This window comes from Mauremys reevesii, linkage group 3 (genome assembly GCF_016161935.1).
Source record: "Mauremys reevesii isolate NIE-2019 linkage group 3, ASM1616193v1, whole genome shotgun sequence".
Lineage (NCBI taxonomy): Eukaryota > Metazoa > Chordata > Testudines > Geoemydidae > Mauremys > Mauremys reevesii.
This window is the reverse complement of record NC_052625.1, coordinates 30,218,045-30,235,693: the sequence shown is the minus strand read 5'-3', so window position 1 is coordinate 30,235,693 and position 17,649 is coordinate 30,218,045. Positions and strand designations below refer to the sequence as shown.

General features: G+C 41.2%; 1 protein-coding gene across 18 annotated transcripts in view; it reads left to right on the top strand.

The window, feature by feature from the left end:
• The window catches only part of NRXN1 (neurexin 1), a 1,269,767-nt gene that overhangs the window by 559,611 nt on the left and 692,507 nt on the right, over positions 1-17,649 (top strand). The window lies entirely within an intron of this gene.

Sequence of the window (17,649 nt, the reverse complement as noted above, 5' to 3'; positions counted from 1 at the left end):
GAGCACCCTGTACTCCTGATAATCACTTACATCATCATATTTGTAGAAGGAGCTGAAGTGGCAAATTGCAAGTTTAAAAAAAACAACAGCAACAAAAACCACAACACGCTAGCAAATTGTAAGTAATCTCCTGTATAGTAAAAGTGAATACTGTGCCCATAGAAACAACCAAACCCTTCTAATGAAGTCAGTGAACCTCTGCATAATTAATATGCGTGCTAATGAATCATGATCAAAACATGGTATTATATGTGGAGCTAAGAAAATAATTGATTTTTTTTCTGTTTGGTGGCTGAACAGAAAAATATGAAAAGAAAATTGCTTTGTTTTGAAGTGAAACTGAATTTTTAAATTTTTTCTTACAGAAATGAAAAACCAGAAAAAAATTGTTTAGGTCAAACAAAATGTTTGACTATGAATTTGAAACTGTTTTGACATTTTCTAAACAAACCATTGCAACATTTCTGAAATATTGGGTTTTTGGGGGACTTTTTTCAGCTGAAACTATTCACCAAATGCAACCTGAATTCGTGAATAGATGAAAAATGCATTTTTCAGCAAACTTACTATTTGCTGAAAAAATTCCACCCAGTTCTAATTGTGTACTAGCAAAAGTGGAAATATTTGACTACTGGCCATTGAAGCCAACATGAGTCATTAGGGTTAATAATTACTTACTGTTAGTAATAAAAACATCAGCTGCCCCTAACTCTGCAGTAAAATGTCAAGTCACACAGGGCATTTCTATGCTGCAGCTAATACTTGTCACTGGCCCATGTCAGCTGACTCAGGCTGGACTGCAGAGCTATAAAACTGCAGTGTAGACATCCAGGCTCTGAGACCCCATCCAAATCAACTGATATGGGCCAGCCATGGATGTTTAACTGCAGTGTAGACACATCCATGCCTTAGTGTGTTAGCTAGTGAAACCTTTCTTACATTCCAGTTGCAGTTCGTTTAATACAAGTTCACTTCAGGAAGTAAACAATAGTCATTATTCAGAGGACTTTTAAGGTCTTCTATGGTTCCTCTTCTAACTCCTATGTAAAGGTTCATGCCAAGATTCTTCTAAGAATTAAACAGAATCTAAAAGGTTTAAAAAAAAATTCCTAAGAAATAACGTACATCACAACAGTAAATAAAAAGGCTATAATTCATTCAGCCAGGGAATTCTTGTGACGTATTCCACAAGAGCATTCTTAAATGATCTGTGGTTTACCTACATAACTAAAACAGTTAAATGGCACTACATCATTAATTTATGTACACTTCGAAGGTGTATTATTTAATCTCCATAGTTGAAAATGTACTGTACGCCTCCTTTATTTCTACCTCTGTATCTTGGGTTCCTTTGTTTTTCAGCTTCCAGGTTTCTGGTTTATCTTTCTTCCTTCTCCTTATCTTGCATTATTATTTACTGTACATTCCAAAAGCTATATGATTTTAGCATAGATTATTCATTTGCTTTTATGAAACTATACTTTGAGCTGGTCTTGGAGATGTACTGACAGCTCCCAAATTCAGTGGTAATAAAGACACTTATCTTGCAGGAGACTCTCAACAGTGTATAGGATGAGACGTCTGCTGAAAAAGTAATGATATACTTTAGGGCCAGATTTTCCAAACAAGGCCTGCCTTTTAGTGTTTACAATTTTCCAGTACAATTTACCTAATTCAGATGGGTGAAAAAGTAATTACACCTGTAAATCAGATATTAGATAGTCCAATGACCTCAACTGGAGCCACATAATTGCGGGTGTGAAAAGGGAAGCCCAGAAAAAGACAGAACCCAAAATTTAATTTAACTTAACCTACCCTGGGGTTCCAGATATAATTATGAAAAGTAACTATATGGTTCCTGATTTCTAGTGAGCTGAACATGAACTATAGAAAGGTTGATTTTCTGGCTGTCTCATGTCACTTAGTTATTTATTCCTCATGAGGTAACAAATCTGCCCAAAAACCTCAACTATGATGGAACATCCAGTGGTAATCATATTATTTACATTGTGATCTTCATTTTGTGTCTTCTCTTCTGAAATATTGCTTTAGGGATTGACCTAGATACAACCTGTCCCTGGGACAATTCTGAGAAGTGAAGGTTATTTTTATAATCAGAGTCAGTTCTGGTCAGAAAATGAATGCAGTGTAGTTGGTTACATTTGAAGATATGCCCCTAAATGTTCATAGTTGTACAAGACTTTGGCCCACAATATTTGTTAAGGAACTGTGAGGCTAAATTCACGGTAAATCTCTGGAAAATGTTAGTGAGTTTTAAGTATCTAGGTTACTTTCAGGGATGATGTATACCAAAGAGTTTGAAGAACAATGTGTACACCCATCATTTGTTTGCAAACCTTTAGCCATGAATAATTTTAGTGTAGTGTTTATTGTTAGCATTTGAATATTATGTACTACTTTTAAGCCAAACTTCTAAAGTTAATTTAGGTGGAGGCATGAATACTTTCATAGATCATAGAATATCAGGGTTGGAAGGGACCTCAGGAAGTCATCTAGTCCAATCCCCTGCTCAAAGCAGGAACAACCCCAACTAAATCATCCCAGCCAGGGCTTTGTCAAGCCTGACCTTAAAAACCTCTAAGGAAAGAGATTCCACCACCTCCCTAGGTAACCCATTCTAGTGCTTCACCACCCTCCTAGTGAAAAAGATTGTTCCTAATATCCAACCTAAACCTCCCCCACTGCAACTTGAGACCACTAATCCTTGTTCCATCATCTGATACCACTGAGAACAGTCTAGATCCATCCTCTTTGGAAACCCCTTTCAGGTAGTTGAAAGCAGCTATCAAATCCCCGCCTCATCCTTCTCTTCTGCAGACTAAACAATCCCAGTTCCCTCAGCCTCTCCTCATAAGTCATGTGCTCCAGCCCCCTAATCATTTTTGTTGCCCTCCGCTGGACTCTTTCCAATTTTTCCACATCCTTCTTGTAGTGTGGGGCCCAAAACTGGACACAGTACTCCAGATGAGGCCTCACCAATGTTGAATAGAGGAGAGTGTTCAAGTCCCTCGATCTGCTGGCAATGCCCCTACTTATACAGCCCAAAATGTCATTAGCCTTCTTGGCAACAAGGGCACACTGCTGACTCATATCCAGCTTCTTGTCCACTGTAACCCCTAGGTCCTTTCCTGCTGCCTAGCCATTCGGTCCCTAGTCTGTAACAGTGAATGGGATTCTTCCGTCCTAAGTGCAGGACTCCGCTCTTGTCCTTGTTGAATCTCATCAGGTTTCTTTTGGCCCAATCCTCTAATTTGTCTAGGTCCCTCTGTATCCCGTCCCCACCCTCCAGCATATCTACCATTCCTCCCAGTTTAGTGTCATCTGCAAACTTGCTGAGGGTGCAGTCCACGCCATCCTCCAGATCATTAATGAAGACATTGAACAAAACCGGCCCCAGGACCGAGCCTTTGGGCACTCCACTTGAAACCGGCTGCCAACTAGACATGGAGCCATTGATCACTACCCGTTGAGCCTGACAATCTAGCCAGCTTTCTATCCACCTCATAGTCCATTCATCCAGCCCATATTTCTTTAACTTGCCAGCAAGAATACTGTGGGAGACCATATCAAAATCTTTGCTAAAGTCTAAGAATAACACGTCCACTGCTTTCCCCTCATCCACAGACCCAGTTATCTCCTCATAGAAGGCAATTAGGTTAGTAAGGCATGACTTGCCCTTGGTGAATCCATGCTGACTGTTCCTGATCACTATCCCCTAAGTGCTTCAGAATTGATTCCTTGATGACCTGCTCCATGATTCATCCAGGGACTGAGGTGAGGCTGACTGGCTTGTAGTTCCCCGGATCCTCCTTCTTCCCTTTTTTAAAGATGGGCACTACATTAGCCTGTTTCCAGTCATCCGGGACCTCCCCCGATCGCCATGAGTTTTCAAAGATAATGGCCAATGGCTCTTCAATCACATCCTCCAACTCCTTTAGCACCCTCGCATGCAGCACATCCGGCCCCATGGACTTGTGCTCGTCCAGTATTTCTAAATAGTCCTGAACCACTTCTTTGTTCACAGAGGGCTGCTCACCTCCTCCCTATACTGTGTTGCCCAGTGCAGCAGTCTGGGAACTGACCTTGTTTGTGAAAACAGAGGCAAAAAAAGAATTGAGTACATTAGCTTTTTCCACATCCGCTGTCACTAGGTTACCTCCCTCATTCAGTAAGGGGCCTACACTTTCCTTGACTTTCTTCTTGTTGCTATCATGCCTGAAGAAACTCTTCTTGTTATTCTTAACATCTCTTGCTAGATGCAACTCCAAGTGTGATTTGGCCTTCCTGATTTCACTCCTGCATGCCTGAGCAATATTTTTATACTCCTCCCTGGTCATTTGTCCAAGCTTTCACTTCTTGTAAGCTTCCTTTTTGCGTTTAAGATCAGCAACGATTTCACTGTTAAGCCAAGCTGGTCGCCTGCCATATTTACTATTCTTTCTACACAATGGGATTTTTTTTTCTGCAACCTTAATAAGGATTCTTTAAAATACAGCCAGCTCTCCTGGACTCCTTTTCCCCTCATGTTATTCTACGAGGGGATCCTGCCCATCAGTTCCCTGAGGGAGTCAAAGTCTGCTTTTCTGAAGTACAGGATCCGTATTCTCCTGCTCTCCTTTTTTCCTTATGTCAGTATCCTGAACTTGACCATCTCATGGTCACTGCCTCCCAGGTTCCCATCCACTTTTGCTTCCCCTATGAATTCTTCCCAGTTTGTGAGCAGCAGATCTAGAAGAGCTCTGTCCTTAGTTCGTTCCTCCAGCACTTGCACCAGGAAATTGTCCCCTACACTTTCCAAATGTCTGTTATAGGTTTGTTTTTCTCTTTGAAGAATAACACTGATTTGCCCTAGGGCATGCACTCATAGATAGGGATGGATAAACAGAAATGGGTAAAATTAACAGGGTGGATTTGATTTAAATCAATTTGATGTAAATCATGATTTAAATCACTAGTCAGGAAGACTCGTTTTAATCATGGATTTCCACAAAAAAGTACATTATTTTTGGTTGTTATAATCTTAATACATATTCTTCACAACTCATAGATAGACGTCGGTTTTATTTTTAGAAAGTACACACTATACATTTTTAAAGTGATTTATTTTGAAAATTTTTCAGATGAATTTTACAGCTATATCAGAAAATGAATGATTGTTTGGTTATTTCATTTACCAAAGGTAATTGAAGCAGATATTTATGAAGTCATTAGGAGGTGAACTATCTCCAGTTCAACTGATTAATCATTAATATTTGGAGGAGAACATCACCAGACATTTAAATTGTTTTATTTAACTAAAACAACAAACTTATGTATTCTGGATTTTTTCTTCAATAGCAAACAAATAATATTTTAACAAAACAAGTGTATGAATTTTTGAATTTAGTTAAATATTCAAGTTTTTTAAAATCAAAGGTTTTTTTGTTTTGTTTTTTTTAAACTAAAATGGTTAAATGCAATATTAAAAAAAAATTAAATCGACTCTGTCAGCCAGGTCAACCTGAGAAACTTAAAATATTGGCTTCTGCAGCTAACTCAGTCATCTTCACCTTCATTTTCCTGTTTGTTCATAATCTGGAAAAGAAAAACAAGCTTTCCTGCTTTTTCAGGCCCCAAAAGATTTCTCAATTTGGAATGAATTAATTCAAAGGAAGAAAATATTCTTTTTACAACAATACAAGAAGCTACTGCTGTTAAAATTGAAATTATCACTTCAACAGTCTCTGAATCCAAGTGCTTAAATGACTGCCACCAGTTCACTGGTGTGACTTTCTTTAAAACATCATCAGCAAATATATATTTCTTAAATGGTGCCCCTTAGCTCTGAAGTTTATTATAGTTGGCATTATGGCATTATGGAGGGATGATTGCTGGATGTCCATGTCATAGCCAACTCCTCTTCTTCAGCAGTTAAGTTTTGACCCTGGTTCTGAGTATTGAGAATATTTCCAAGAAAATGAGCTGGAGATAGTGCTTGTCCCATTCATTTTTTTTAATGCTTGTAATTTAACACTGTCATTGCATATTTCTCTTTTTAAGATCTCACTCAGTTCCTTCCAAATTTCAACAGCGTCAGCAATAAAACTGCTATTTCCCTGCATTTTGTTCAAAGCTACAGAAATAGGCTTCAGGGTACTCAGCAGGTGTTCAACATTTCTCTTAAGCCCAGTATTGAGAACTTTGACTGTGACAGTGCCATCAATTTTTTCATGATTTTGTTCACAAACTGTCATCAGATTAGGCCAGTTCTTGATATAGTGCTCAAAACAGTCCACTACTGAGTTCCATCCCACGTCTTGTGGGAGAGTTAGCTTGGTTCCTCCCACTTTTTTTTCAGAACAGCTGCTGCAAAGTGGCTGTTACAGAAGGCTTTTGCAATTTCAACGACATTAGACTTTATTTCTGGAACACTGAAATCTTTGGCTAGGAGGTGCATGAAATGAGCACTGCAACCATATGTTATTAGCTTGGGACTTCCTTCACACTCTTCTAAATAATTTCTTCTCATCTTGGATACATTTGCAGCATTGTCTGTGACAAGCTGTGTACTAGACATTTGAATTTTTTTCACAGTTTGTTATAGCTTTTACTGCTACTTCTTGTAAGTATTCTGCTATGTGTGCATTTCCTGATGTATCAATTGTTTCTATAAGGAAGACATTCCCTTCTTTGGTTCTCACACAAGCACATACAACAGGATCATTGTAAACATTGCACCACCCATCAAGACTCATGTTAACAATTTTACCCTCTAGACCTTTTGCACACTGCCCAATTTATCTTTCATACACTTTATCCAGCAATTTGCCTGCGACATCTGCTCTGTTGGGTGGACTGTATCCTAGTGTTAATGACTGAACCATGTTAATGAAGTGTGGGTTCTCTATCATACGCAAAGGAGAGTTTTTTGCATAAACAAACCGGGCAATTATCTCTTTTTGCAATCTGCTGGTAAACAAAATAAGTCAATGCAGTTATTTAAGTATTATTACCATACTGCTCATTTAGTATTACTCATTGCATTCACTGACACTCAGTACTACTTTAAAGGTGAAATTGTAAAAGGAAGATCTGCCCATTTCAGCTATTTATTTTTTATCACAACTGAATCTAAAATGATAGTACCATATGTAAGGGGACTGTTGCCCCCTTACTAACATTCAGGGGGGTGTTTTGGTTGCTAGCTCCCAGCACTAAAAGGGGAGGGATCGATGGCAAATCAGGACCCTGAGACTGACAGTCCCCAGGAACAATGACAAGAGGCCAATGCTCCAGGTCAGCCTGATTGACAGGGCAGGCTGGCTAATCAGGAAGACAGAAGGCCAGGGTGGGTCCCGTCCTCCATGTGAGCAGGAATGTGCCGGAGTCAGACGGAGTGGGGCTGAGCAAAGCAAGCAGGGGCCCAAGCTGAGCTGGAGAACAGAGCCAGGCCAGATCCAGAGGGGCCAGAGCTGCAGCCAAAGAGCCAGAGGCACAGCCCAGAGAGAGCAGATCCTGTGCTGGGAGCGGAGCTGCAGCCAGAGAGCCAGAGGCACATCCCAGGGAGAGCAGATCCTGTGCTGGGAGCACAGCTGCAACCAGAGAGCCAGAGCATGGTGAGCAACTGGGGCCAGCCAAGGGGGGAACCTTGGTAAAAGGGCCCAGCGCAGGAAGACACCCCAGCCAAGGGTCCATGCAGGCCAGGCTGGGAGGGGATCTTAACCTGACTGGGGGGCTGGCACTGGGAAGAAGGATCCCACCACCCAAAGCCCTGAGGTGTGTGGTCACCACCATTTCAAGTGTCCCACCCACAGCATCCCTGCAGCAAAGCCAGGGCCTGAGAAGGAGGCCTGGGGCCTACAAGGAACAGACTGCAAAGTGCCTTGATGTCCAGAGACATTGTTGGTAATGTTCCCTGCCGCAGAGCAGGGTGATGTGTTTCCCTGTAACCGTTCCCATTTATTCTTATTCTTTTCTTTAAATTGATTGTTAAGTAAACAACTTGTATTTGCTTTAAATTGTATGGAATAATCAGTGGGTCAGGGAGGTGCCCAGTGCAGAAAGGGTACCCCGGAGTGGGGACACCTTAGCCCCTGTCCTAGGTGGCCACAGCAGGGTTGGGGGTTGAGCCCCCCAGGAATCCTGGGCCCAGTCTTGTTGGGGCTACGAGAACTCTGCCAACAGGAGAGTCCTCAAGGGCAGGGAGGCCTCTGGGTAAAGGAAGTGGGAGCGAGGACTCAGATCCTTTCGCTAGCCCACTTCACCGGGGTAGCACAGAAGCCAGGAAAGTTCCCCACAATAGCGGGACCATTCCCCCGCTTACACATAGAGTAACAACTATATTTTTTGCTCAAACATGAGAATTCAAGAATAGTCCAGAAGGAAGACAGGCAGTCCTTAAGAAGGAAGTATGAAATAAAAAAATTGAACAACCTGAAGATCCTGCATGTTCAGACATGTTCCTTTCATCATCTTTAACACAGCTTCCCCCTGAGAAGGAACACTTCTCATGATGTTGTTTCATTGAGGCAACCAGGCCTTCCATTTCTTTGTTGCACTGTTTGCATTTTGCACGCATGCCTGTCTTACTCACAGGTAGAAGAAATTCATTAAAATATTCCCAAACTGGGTCTCTTTTTATGGCCTGCTGCCATTATAGGTTTTCCCTTCTAGTGAGAGAATGGTATGGTAGATCTCAAATCAATGAAGGCGGCACTCAGAAAGACCTCAAGACTTCTGGAATATGCTGTGCAAACAGTTTCACTTCTATTTCTACCACTTGTCCCTCCCTTCTCACATTTATCTCCGGACTTTTTCTCCTTATCCAGACCTATTCGCCCCCAACAATCTTCTATTCATTGAACTTTTTGAAACTTTGCACTTTTAGAGAGAGGTAAGGGATTGACTCTGTGTACACAAATTTGCAGAGGGACAATAGAGTTGGGGTCTGTGATTTCTCACCTCTATATATTATTTATTTATTTTATTTTAAAAACATTTTTGCTGTTAACAAGCATGTTATCTCTGGAGACACAAATCCACAGTTTGAGAACTGCAAAACTAAGCATCTCTGATGGTATCTTCTAGACTGAGCGCTGAGTCCCATTGGGTAGATAGATTAATTTAAATAATCTATACAGAAGCCCCTGGAATCCCATAAAATTGGGTCCCTAATCCATGAACTATTGGAATTAATTTACAAAACTTTTCTTAAACATTACATGAATATATTGTCTCATACTATAGAATTAGAATTTATAATCCCTATTCCGTAATGACATATCTTTGAGCTATAATGTATCTTAATTAAAACTCTTTAGCTAGCTTTTTCCTCAAAAATCATTTTATCAAAAAAATCCAATTTAAATTAAAAAAATCTGATTTTTTTTAATTTTTTTTTAAATTGATTTGTATCCACCCTGAAAATTAGTACTGTACTGAACTTTCATCTAAAACCTGAACCCAACACAAATGGGTTTGAATACGTTTGGCTAATATTTACACTGGGAAAAGTACTGAAATTCTTATTCCATTTTTGCATTGGCAATGCTGTCATCTAATCTAATGGGAGTATTGCCTAAATAATGGCTGAATAGGGACCACATAATTTGCATCAGAAAAAAACATTTGATTAACATAAAAATAAGTTGTGTGTTCCTCTTTTTCTTCTGACTGGAAATGAAAGTACCAAAATATTCTCAGCTAGATTCTGCTACTCCTATCATGTTTGGTGCTGTCTTTCACAACTCCTCACTATTACACGCTCAGTGTGAGTAATCAAGGCAGAATCTATGAGAGAGGCATCTTCTGCAATAAATCTATTCCAGCCAAAACCAGGAATACTGGAAATCTCCTGAGAGACTGATCTTTTGAGATCGCCAACTTATTAGCTACTTATCTGAGCCGATCACTGCTAACATGACATATTTTACATTTGTGCTCCATCTTCATGAATAAGTAGCTCAAGTACAATATTTGCTGCTAAATAATGTTCCATGTTTTGCAATCTTTTATTTCTACATTTCTCTAGCTTTCAAATCCAAAACAGAGTGGGGCCCACTGATAATAGAAAGCTGTGACGCTTCTCAAGGAGTGTGGCTAATTTCCTTGACTTCTGTATTAGCAGGATCAGCAAGTGCTTTGATTTATTTTCTGGTCTTTGCTCTCTTCCTGATTCTCGGCCACAGGAAACATCCACTCTAAGCTGCAGCAACAACTATCGCCTTTCTGTCATCTAGCTAGCCTTGTTTGGCCACAGCTGTTACCAGACTACCAGATGATATTCACTCCAGCCCACTAAGAGTACGATATAATATAACCAGAATAGCCTAGTCTTTTCTTAGCTTTTCACTATCTGCCAATAAACAGTTATGAGAGTTTCACATAGTAACTTAATAGACTACGTAAGGTAAGTACAGAGATCAAGGTAGCTGCACCAGCTGCAGTTACAATCTCAGTATTTTACTGATCACAATTGATGAGACAAGGTTTAGAAATATGTCTGTGCGTGGATGTCTTAGTTTCTTGTAAACAGACTTATAAAAACCAAATTGCTGAGATAATGAATATGATTGAAGAGGCTCATTAACAGATACCTAAGGGAAATGTTTGGCTGTTCAGCTGTTACAGTACTGCCAACTTTGCAGTAAAAGAAGTAGGAACATACCATGAAACAGCTGCAAAGGTCTTTGCCCACAGTGGTTTTTGTGACACATTAGGGCTAGGTTAATAACTGATTTGTGAGGCCTGAGTATTGTTTAAATTTTTGTTAAGTTGTTTGGCATACTCAAGGATAACCTCACAAGCATTTTTCTAACAAACTGCCATCCTTTAGAAATCATCATTACACATTAAAATCAGATAGAGAACGTATCATTCTCGTCAGCCTTCAATGGTGTACAGCACTGTAGAACAGATTGTACTAGCAGTTATGCATGGGTAAGCCAGCATGTAAGGGCTAAAAAGTCACTGATATTTTGAATTAAAGTCAGAGTTCTGGTTTAAGCTCTAGAAATTATTGTGTGTATGTTTGTGTGTGCGTGTGAGTGAGAGAGCACGCACACATGGATCTCACCAGAGCATATAATTAGAGGTTTACTGTAATCAGTCTTGCACTAGAAGCAGCACTTTCTAAATAGCCATTACAAGCCCTGTGGTTTGGTACTTATATTTAAAAATATGTATAATAAAATAGACCATTCATGAATCATAACACTTATTCCTGATTAAATACATATTTGAAATTACTTATTTGAAGTGTTGGATTGACCGGGTGCTCCAAAGATAAACAATCCTAATTAGTCATTCAAGTAGTGTTCTGGGTTGGTACTGTACAAGTGATTGTTTATCCATAAAGTAGTACAACTCCCTCCCCGCCATTCTGCCCTCGGATGATGCATACAGTACCTGGCTGGGTGTCTCATTGTTAGAGATCCAACAGGTCATAGTAAGAGCCTAAAGGATGGACTTGCTTCCAGGTGATATTGGGGGAAAGAAATACTTCTTTACTGAGATTCTGAAGTTAAATTCATTGATCAAGGATCAGTGCTCTGAGTCAGATCAATCCCTGAAGCTCACTTAGTGCAGTCCTTAACTAGGCCTTGTCTTTCCTCTCTATGACCCAAAAGTCAATCAGAAAGTTTTTAAGGAGTTTTCTCCCTAGGTTTTCCTTGCCTCAGGGAGACATGGAGAATCTTTTCTACTCACCAGGTGGTCAAGCAGTCTGTGAAAGAAGCCACCTTTTCCCTTGGGTGTTCACTGTCTCATCATTGGCTGTATTAATATTTATTTATGTATTTGTTTGCTTTATATCACTGTAGCAGCAAGGTGCTAGGCACTGGACAAACGCAGAACAAAAATATGTTACCTGCCCCAGATTAGTTTACAATCTAATGCTGTAGTTTCTCAGCCCTGCACAACCATTTTCCTCTAAGACATCCCTTCCCACTAAAACAGTTTTTCTTCTGCCATTCTGGCAAAAGCATCTGCCTACAGCTCTAGGTTGAAATTACTCAGATATGCTGCAACATATTGGCAATGTAGCTGAAGAACTCCTCTCTCAAGCTCTGCAAAATAAGGAGAGCTCCAAAGACATGGTATAAAAATGGAGTAAACCCAAGATCACATAGATAACTGTTTCTCCCATGATGGATTTGAGCTTCTTTTTAAGAGTAATTGAATGTTAAAATTTCCATAAGATCTCAAAGATAATCTAAATTTTGTGCAGTGTCATATGTTCTGATGAAAAATTGGTCCATCTGTCAGTCAAGATATCATAAGAACATAAAAACGGCCATACTGGGTCAGACCAAAGATCCATCTAGCCCAGTATCTTGTCTTCTGCCAGTGACCAATTCCAGGTGCCCCAGAAAACTCCTATCCAGGCAGAACTCCTATCCAGGTAAATACTTTATATAGCTCAAAAGCAATAGTTTTTGCCATTAGAGAGCAAACTTTTATTGCTTCAGAATATCTCATTTTGTAGCCTATAATCATCAGGGTTTATTGGTGACCCATTTCATTCTTCTACAAGACATTCCAGCATGTTCAACCGTATTTACTGAAGCAAGAGTGCTTGTCACTCCTTGCCTCATCTGGCATCTTTCTGCCCTCAGTCTTATTGACTGATTCCCTCATCCTCCAGGTTACTTTGTCTCTTGGCTGGGTCACATATGGTGACTAGGAATTGGCCATCCTTTGTTATAACATGATTTGTGAGGATTTGTGAGGACATAATCCTTTGTGAGGGCAGCCTGTGTCTTTATTTGCATTGAGTGAGGCGGGATTTGATAGCAGCCTTCAACTACCTGAAGCGGGGTTCCAGAGAGGATGAAACTCAGCTGTTCTCTCTGGTGGCAGATGATGGAACAAGAAGCAATGGTCTCAAGTTGCAGTGGGGGAGGTCTAGGTTGGATATTAGGAAACACTATTCATGAGGAGGGTGGTGAAACACTGGAATGGGTTACCTAGGGAGGTGGTAGAATCTCCATCCTTAGAGGTTTTTTACGCCCGGCTTCATGAAGCCCTGGCTGGGATGATATAGTTGGGGTTGGTCCTGCTTTGACTCAATGAAGCTCTGTGTCTGCTGGGCAGTTTCCCCCCACATGATGATTAAGAAAAAGCAGAAAGCCTACAAGGAGTGGAAGATGGGGAGGATTAGCAAGGAAAGCTACCTTATTGAGGTCAGATCATGTAGGGATAAAGTGAGAAAGGCCAAAAGCCATATAGAGTTGGACCTTGCAAAGGGAATTAAAACCAGTAGTAAAAGGTTCTATAGCCATATAAATAAGAAGAAAACAAAGAAAGAAGAAGTGGGACCACTAAACACTGAGGATGGAATGGAGGTTAAGGATAATCTAGGCATGGCCTAATATCTAAACAAATACTTTGCCTCAGTCTTTAATGAGGCTAATGAGGAGCTTAGGGATAATGGTAGGATGACAAATGGGAATGAGGATATGGAGGTAGATATTACCACATCCGAGGTAGAAGCCAAACTTGAACAGCTTAATGGGACAAAATTGGAGGGCCCGGATAATCTTCATCCAAGAATATTAAAGGAACTGGCACATGAAATTGCAAGCCCATTAGCAAGAATTTTTAATGAATCTGTAAACTCAGGGGTTGTACCGTACGACTGGAGAATTGCTAACATAATTCCTATCTTTAAGAAAGGGAAAAATGTGATCTGGGCAAATACAGGCCTGTCAGTTTGACATCTGTAGTATGCAAGGTCTTGGAAAAAATGTTGAAGGAAAAAGTAGTCAAGGACATTGAGGCCAGTGGTAATTGGGACAAAATACAATATGGTTTTGCAAAAGGTAGATTGTGCCAAACCAATCTGATCTCCTTCTTTGAGAAGGTAGATTTTTTAGACAAAGGAAATGCAGTGGATCTAATTTACCTCGATTTCAGCAAGGCATTTGATACTGTTCCACATGGGGAATTATTAGCTAAATTGAAAATAAAATGCGGATTAATATGAAAATTGAAAGGTGGATAAGGAACTATTAAAGGGGAGACTACAACGGGTCATACTGAAAGGTCAGGCTGGAGGAAGGTTACTAATGGAGTTCCTCAGGGATCGGTTTTGGGACCAATCTTATTTAATCTTTTTATTACTGACCTTGGCACAAAAAGTGGGAATGTGCTAATAAAGTTTGAGGATGACACAAAGCTGGGAGGTATTGCTAACACAGAGAAGGACCAGGATATCTTACAGGAAGATCTGGATGACCTTGTAAACTGGAGTAATAGTAATAGGATGAAATTTAATAGTGAAAAGTGCAAGGTCATGCATTTAGGGATTAATAACAAGAATTTTAGTTATAAATTGGGGACACATCAGCTGGAAGTAACGGAGAAGGAGAAGGACCTCAGAGTATTGGTTGATCACAGGATGACTATGAGCCTCCAATGTGATATGGCCGTTAAAAAAGCTAATGCAGTTTTAGGATACATCAGGTGAGGTATTTCCAGCAAAGATAAGGAGGTGTTAGTACCGTTATACAAGGCACTGGTGATACCTCATCTGGAATACTGTATGCAGTTCTGGTCTCCCATGTTTAAGAAGGATGAATTCAAACTGGAACAGGTTCAGAGAAGGGCTACGAGGATGATCCGAGGAAAGGAAAATCTGTCTTATGAAAGGAGACTCAAAGAGCTTGGCTTGTTTAGCCTAACCAAAAGAATATGACCAAAAGAATATGGGGGGATATGATTGCTCTTTATAAATATGTCAAAGGGATAAATATTAGGGAGGGAGAGGAATTATTTAAGCTCAGTACCAATGTGAACACAAGAACAAATGGATATAAACTGGACACTAGGAAGTTTAGACTTGAAATTAGATGAAGGTTTCTAACCATTAGAGGAGTGAAGTTCTGGAACAGCCTTCCAAGGGGAGTAGTGGGGGCAAAAGACATATCTGGCTTCAAGACTAAGCTTGATAAGTTTATGGAGGGGATGGTATGATGGGATAGCCTAATTTTGGCAATTAATTTTGCAATTAATCTTTGATTATCAGCAGGTAAGTACGCCCAGTGATCTGTGATGGGATGTTAGATGTGGTGGGATCTGAGTTACTACAGAGAATTCTTTCCTGGGTGCTAGCTGGTGAGTCTTGCCCACATGCTCAGGGTTTAACTGATCGCCATATTTGGGGTCGGGAAGGAATTTTCCTCCCGGGCAGATTGGCAGAGGCCCTGGAGCTTTTTCGCCTTCCTCTGCAGCATGGGGCACAGGTCACTTGCTGGGGGATTCTCTGCAGCTTGAGGTCTTCAAACCACAATTTGACGACTTCAATAACTCAGACATAGGTTAGGGGTTTGTTATTGAAGTGGATGGGTGAGATTCTGTGGCCTGCATTGTGCAGGAGGTCAGACTAGATTATCATAATGGTCCCTTCTGACCTTGAAATCTATGAGTCTATGGTCTGCATAAGGGGAGGGCAGGAAAGTAGCTCCTGATAACTCATCACACTGCCTATATGAAGAAACTGACCGGCAGGCACACAGCCTGGCGTTGCTGCTCACCATCCCCCCCAGTTCTCTTGGAGGGCACAGAGGAACATTGCATGGGTGCACAAGTGGTGATGCAAGGCACTCCATGCCTGCCGGTCAGTTTCTCCACATGGACCGTGAAACAAAGGGCAGAAGAGCAGCGACCTTTACAGCAGAGCTCCAGTTTGGTGCCATTTTCCATAAGAACAAGGCAGCTGAGCCACTTCCCCACACAGGTGAGTGCTCAGCTGCTAGTCCTGGCTGTAAGGGTGGGGCGGAAGGACTATGGGAGTCCCCCTGCAGGGAGCCACCAGGGTCAAGTCTGAACCACCCCCAGGAACCTTTCCTGGCTCCGGGAAGCTTCACACACACACCCGCTCCACTTCCTGCCCACATCACTCCTCAGCTGCAAAGGGGAGAGGTCACAGTATGGGGAGCTGCACCCGCATCTGCCCAACTCTAGTGCATCCAGACCTCCCTCCCAAGTGCCACGCACCTGAATCCCCACCCCACTGAGCCTCACCCCCTGCCTCCAGAGACCCCACAAACCCAGACCCTCCTGCTGAGCCCTACCAAGCCCCCCACATCTGAATCACAACACCACCAAGCGTCACTCCCTGCATCCAAAGGCCTGCCCTGCTAAGACCCCCCCTGCTGCATCTGGATCCCCTGTGGAGCCTCATCTCCCACCCCCCGCCCCTTGGCTCCCCAAATACAGAAGTCAAAGTCATATTATGACAGCACCCATATGCTAATGCCAGCAACAAAATTAGACCAAAGTATTACATCCCACAGGAGACTAGACTGTTATGTGCCACGGGCAGAGAATATGAGGAACTGAGGTGCATCAGTGCCTGAGGCTCCCACAGTGCCAGTGAAATAATGTTGGTGATGCCAAATAGCTCTAGAGACTGAGCAGATCTGATACAACATGGGTAGAAGCAGTGAAAAGTTCCACTAAGTTGTGCAACCAGTTTTCTTGAACCTTGACTGAGATCAAGTACCTAAGGGTGAAGAGGTATAATTTATTTTCCATGTCCAATTAATCCCAGTCCTCTCTGCTAAGGATGCTTAAAAATGTGCCAGTTGTACTGGTTGCTTTTGTTACTTGGAACTGGTATAAGACCACCAATTCATTTTATGTATATTAGGCTGCTAAAATGTCATTAGAAAGCTTTTATTCACTAATGATCTTGGTCTAATTCAAGCTAGTTACCTAAAGAAGAAAAGCTCTGAAACCCATAACCAAACCTTAAAAATAAAATAATAATTGGAGATATACCTATCTCCTAGAACTGGAAGGGACCTTGAAAGATCATTGAGTCCAGCCCCCTGCCTTCACTAGCAGGACCAAGTACTGATTTTTGCCCCAGATCCCTAAGTGGCCCCCTTAAAGGAATGAACTCACAACCCTGGATTTAACAGGCTAATGGTCAAACCACTGAGCTGTCCCTCCCTTTATCTTTTAATGTTTAGCGGATATTATTCATGTTAGGGGGCTTATTCCTTCACCCTCTCACTTCCCTGGTCCTTCTCGCATGAACAGAGAGCAACAATACCCGAAGTCCAAAGGCGCAAACAATTCGATGTTTATTGGGGTGAACTTCCAGCAAGCATGATTCCAGTTTCCTTCCTTAGTGTCCCCTTCCCAGCTCTGACACCACAGAGACTTACCTGTGTCCCTGTTCCTGGTCCCATCCCCTGTTCCCATTCCCCCCTTTAGCAAAACATGATTTTAATTCCCCCATCCCCAGTCCCTGTTCCCATTCCCCCCCTTCCTGATTGACTGCAGACTATATAGTAAAACCTGAGTTTTGCTTAGCTATTCCTTAACCAATCATTTTACTGAAATTTAACTAACCTATCCTAACATATTGTAACATGGTTTAACCAATTATATTCCACCACCTTTATTAGTTTACACCCAAAAAAATAATTATACAGCAGACAGAAACAATCTCAGAACCAGACAGAGACCATGCAAATAAACATACAAAACAATACAGAAGTGAGGATTTCACAACTACACCTATACAGACATAAGGGTTTTTCAGCTGTGTCTATTGATAAGTGAGTTCTTGCCAGACAGGATGCTATCAAACTAAGCTTTCTTTTACATCTTCTAGGCTCTTCCCTTTCTATGGAGGTG